This window comes from Triticum urartu, unplaced genomic scaffold (assembly GCF_056163025.1).
Source record: "Triticum urartu cultivar PI428250 unplaced genomic scaffold, HENAU_Tu73 scaffold1062, whole genome shotgun sequence".
Classification (NCBI taxonomy): Eukaryota; Viridiplantae; Streptophyta; class Magnoliopsida; order Poales; family Poaceae; genus Triticum; species Triticum urartu.
The window spans coordinates 1-5047 of NW_028259527.1; the positions used below are offsets into that span (position 1 = coordinate 1).

A 5047-nucleotide genomic window follows, 5' to 3' on the forward strand; every position below is an offset into this window, starting at 1 on the left:
GAGAAGGTTCATGACACTGAGCCGTTGGTACTTCTACTTCGATCGCTCGCCTTTACTTTAGGATTTAGATAGCCCCTCTGGTCTGTAAAAAAAATCTTTTCTTACCATGCTAATAGCGCCTGAACCAAATGTATTTATTTTGATTAGGATCCTATTCTACGGTTACGACTACAATAATAATTATTTACTTTGCAAGGACGTAAGTGTGTCAGACTGCTAAATTGTTTTATTATTCCTACAATATAAACTAGGGGATATAGGGGGTAACACTGTCCCTATAAATTCCTTTTTTCCTTTTCTTTTTTGTCCAGAATTGAACAAAAAAGAAATTATGGAAGATGTTTTCTTCCCCCATTAAGTCCGAGCCATAGAGTAAGAGTGAGATGAGTTTTCCAAATTCATCATAGACTTTCCCTATGGCTTGATAGAAGTAAGCAGCAAAGAGTCGTAACTTAAAGAAAAAAACGGACAGGGCCGACAGATTTACCTGATGTAAAGAAGATCCTAAAAGTCTCTGATTAGTCGACTCTCTCCATTTAACACTTTCCTCTCTCTCCTTTTTTCCACTGACTCAATTCTAGTTTATTAGATTCTTGTTTAAAAGAATGCAAAAAGTTCAATAGAACTAAGAACACATAAAAAATAGCATAGAGGATCAAGGCCATTACCAAAAGTTCCTCCCAAGGATCCTATATCCTATTGGGTATCTGTTCCCCGCCTTTTCCCGCTAGGATCGGAAATCTTATATTTTCCATATCCATATACCGTTGAATCCTTGGGGTTCCAGAATCCGCCTATTTTACTAGTCTTCGGAAACGGAAAACCCTGAACCAAGAAGAGTTGGATATGTTATGTAGGGTATGTTTTTTTTTATTAATTTTATTTTGAGCTCTCAAGATATCGATATATACATATACAATCTCTACATAATGTCTCTCTCTCTATCTCTATATATTATATATATAATATGTACATTATGCAGTAGACCCATAATGGGAAATCCAAGTGGCTAATTTTTGAATTAAATAAAAAGCCCTTTTAACTCAGTGGTAGAGTAATGCCATGGTAAGGCATAAGTCATCGGTTCAAATCCGATAAAGGGCTTTTTAAATTAGTGGTAGAGTAATCTCGTGCTAAGACGTAAGTCGTTGGTTCGAATCTGATAGAGTACTTTTCTACTAAATTGATTCACTTTTTTTCTTTGTTTTTGAAACTTTCTCTATATTTTTAGAGAATTTTATGACTTAGTGCGGGATGGATGCATTTTTGGTATGAACACTAAATGAAGCACGGAGAATTAATCTATAACGATCAACTAAAAAAAATCCTAGATGAAAACATAACAGAAAAGTTGGAAAAACTCTTTGCTTTGGATCTATTTATACTTTTCGAGTATATTGACAATTCCAAAAAACTGCTCATACTATGATTATAGTATAATCACGAGCGGTTGTATATGGCCCTATCGTCTAGTGATGCCCCTATCGTCTAGTGGTTCAGGACATCTCTCTTTCAAGGAGGCAGCGGGGATTCGACTTCCCCTGGGGGTAGGGAGTATTATGAAAGGAGGTTAATCATAGATTAGCAAAAACCCTAGAATAAATTCTTCCTGGGTCGATGCCCGAGTGGTTAATGGGGACGGACTGTAAATTCGTTGACAATGTCTACGCTGGTTCAAATCCAGCTCGGCCCAAACCAAAAATCTAGGGCTTCGTGAGTATGAACTAAATCCTTTTGTTTTTCTTCCATAAAATAAAATGTCTGATCTATAGAAATAAAAGATAAAGAAAAAAGGGAAATTTTTTTTTCTAATCCATATCTCTCTCATTCCTTTCTTACAAACAAAAGAGTTTTTCTTATTGAAGGCTGGATTATTATCCATTTTTAGTGATAAAAAATCACGACATACTAGTTATGTCACTCTCACTATACCCACGTATAATATAATATGTGGGTATGTAGTATATGATTCGTCTATTTCTTAGAGTACGAAAGACGAATCGAATCTTCTTATGGTTCTATTTAAGAATGGGTATGCCATACACCCCGCGGGGATTGTAGTTCAATTGGTCAGAGCACCGCCCTGTCAAGGCGGAAGCTGCGGGTTCGAGCCCCGTCAGTCCCGAACTAGGGTTCAATGAATGGAGAAATTGATATTTCCTTTTTCCATGAAAAAAAGGGGCAGGGAGCAAGATCAAATACCCACAGGGCACCCTTACTTCACTTTTTTATTTTGCATCTCTCATTAAAGAGGGAGGGAGGGCATATAGGAATTTTTTTTTCACTACTCCCAATCGATAAAGAAAGACACACATACGATATGTGGATTAGTAGAATTTAGGATATTATATTACTCTATCTTTCTTTATGATGATACCATCCTCATCTTAATTTCCTATTCCACTCTTATGGAATAGAGTACCGGTATTTTACCGGAATCCATACATAAATCGTATTCCCTTTTTATTTCAGACCTCTTTTCCCCATCTCACTTCTACTGCTTATTTGGATGTCTATGTGACCCATAGAAAGTGAAAGTTGGTCATATAATACATACATAATTGTATGTATAACTATAAGAAAAAGGAAGGGAAATTGTATAAGATTAAGAAAGTATAAGATTAAGAAAGCTCGTGGGTTAGAGATATAGAAAAGAAAAAGTAGAAAAGGATTAAAAAAGAGGGAATTCCTAATCCAATCAAAAAACCCATTTTGGTCTTAGTGTGGATAGAGGATCTTCCTATGTTATACTATATAACTCTCATCCGTGAAATATAACTCTCATCCATGAATTGATTTGATAGATCCGATATTCATAATATTGAATTGATTCAGTATTATCAGAATGCAAGCCCTACCCTTGAATTTACAAGATACCCCTTTTTCCTCTCCATGGGATTACATCCCGAGTTATTGTGAAAATAAAAAATAAAGAGGTTATGGAAGTCAATATTCTCGCATTTATTGCTACTGCACTGTTCATTCTAGTTCCTACTTCTTTTTTACTTATTATTTATGTAAAAACAGTCAGCCAAAATAATTAATTGGAATTCCAATTAATCATTGAAGAAATTAAAAAGGGATTAAATAAAAAAAATCCAAGTCTTAAATGAAAGGATCTGGTTGGAATCTTAAAGTGTGGTAGAAAGAACTACATATAGTTTTTTCTACGACACTTTAGATTCTTTCTATTATATTATCTTTGAATCTACATAGAATAGATTAGTAGATTGAAATAGTTAAGTAGTCTAATTCAATTTCTTTTTTCATTGCATCCACTTAATTTCAATCAGGTCAAAATAAAAAAATCTAAGACAATTCTTGACCAAAGAATCCATGGAAGGAAAGAAAAATAATATGAAGAATAGACTATAGTAAAAAGTAAAAGGAAATGGAAAATGTGTGATATGCCGTGAATAGTTCCGTGGAAGAAAGTCTAATTTTCTTATGTATAGAACTTTTTTTAACCATTCGTCATTTCTAGTAGAAATTCTGAATTGGTATAATGGCTCTTTCTTACATTACAACTTACAATACAAGAGTTTCTTACAGGAGTGAAACAAAACTAAAGAAAAAGATTAAAGAATAACGTTTGACAAAATGATTAATGCAAAATGATCCATTAAAGAAAAGAATTGATACAACAATTTGATTACTTAATCAATTAGTAGTATCCCTAGAGTCCACTCCTTCCCCATACTACTAGTGAAAGAGAAAATGTAAAGACTACCATTAAAGCAGCCCAAGCGAGACTTACTATATCCATCTAAATTATGTCTCCTATTTCTATGAAGGGATTATTCTACTATTGATCAATAATCATAGTGGAATCAAGGGTACAGAGTCAAAAAGGGATTCCGCCCTAAGGCCATGGATCAATCAGTTCAAGGAATTTACTCCTAACAAATTCTTATAGGAATTCTGGTAGAATTAGAGAGCATTAAAAATACGAGATACTATAGCCCTTTTTTCCTTAAAAAAGAAAGAGTACGGGAATGATGTCCTGAATAGAAGAAGCGGGAATAGGAAGATTTTTTATTCCTTTTGTTACTCTTTTTTTTTTTTTTAAGCAAAGGACGCCCGAATATACCATAAAATTATCGATAGATAAATATTTATTGGATACCTACCTTACCTAATGTTTATTTTTGACCTAAACCCTGCAGCCTTGCTTTGTATCATTCTATGAAAGAATGAAGAGATTTTATCCATAATACAACTCCTAAATTGATTTTTGATCGACCTATTTAATCTGATTCTCGTTAGAATTAAGTAGTCCTTACTTTAGTGTATGTAGGTAACATAAGATGTACGATAAAAAAATGTATAATAATTAGTAAGTCTTGATATTCTTTCGTGGAGTCCCTTCTTGAATCTTAGATTGAAAAAAAAAAAGAATGCCCCTTAGGGACCTTTCTTTGGATACCAAGATTTCTGACATCTTATCCTCGTATTTTAAAATTATCAAATCGAATCTCAATTAAGAACCAATTCAAATTCATATAATAAAAGAATAAGGAAACACTACCTCACCCCTATTGATAACCATTTTGGCCACTACCGTCAAAACAAACCCTAACCCTAGTTTGAGGATAGAACTATGGTATGGTTTCTCTAAACCCAGTATCGGCAGGCCCAGTTACTCTCTTGCCCGAACTTATGCGAAGTAAAAATTTATCGAATTCGATCAGCACTATAAAAAAAACCTAAGTATTTTATTGATCAGGCGGCACCCAGATTTGAACTGGGGATAAAGGATTTGCAGTCCCCTGCCTTACCGCTTGGCCATGCCGCCAAAAAATCCGATCAAAAATCTAGAAAACAGCAAGTATTCATCCACGTTTTCTTACGAAAAGCCCCTTTTATTTTGAATATAATTCTACTTACTTTTTTCCAATCTTTTTCAAAAAATCTATTCCTGCTTTTTTTGATCCAGTTTCTATTATTCTCCTCGATAGATTCTATCTTAAAACATACATTGTTAACACAATAAAACTTCCCATTTCTTTCTATTGAGATGAAAAAGAAGAAAAAGTGGATTTCTATT

The 5047-nt window shown here is 33.8% G+C and overlaps 4 non-coding genes across 4 annotated transcripts; 3 read left to right on the top strand and 1 right to left on the bottom strand.

The window, feature by feature from the left end:
- Positions 1 to 1032: 1032 nt before the first annotated feature.
- TRNAT-GGU (transfer RNA threonine (anticodon GGU)) lies at positions 1033 to 1104 on the top strand. The gene has a single exon. It is a non-coding gene; the product is annotated as a tRNA-Thr (tRNA).
- A 507-nt stretch (positions 1105 to 1611) lies between these two features.
- TRNAY-GUA (transfer RNA tyrosine (anticodon GUA)) lies at positions 1612 to 1693 on the top strand. Its single transcript has one exon. It is a non-coding gene; the product is annotated as a tRNA-Tyr (tRNA).
- A 358-nt stretch (positions 1694 to 2051) lies between these two features.
- Positions 2052 to 2125, top strand: TRNAD-GUC (transfer RNA aspartic acid (anticodon GUC)). Its single transcript has one exon. It is a non-coding gene; the product is annotated as a tRNA-Asp (tRNA).
- Positions 2126 to 4724: 2599 nt separating this feature from the next.
- TRNAC-GCA (transfer RNA cysteine (anticodon GCA)) lies at positions 4725 to 4795 on the bottom strand. The gene has a single exon. It is a non-coding gene; the product is annotated as a tRNA-Cys (tRNA).
- Positions 4796 to 5047: the final 252 nt, after the last annotated feature.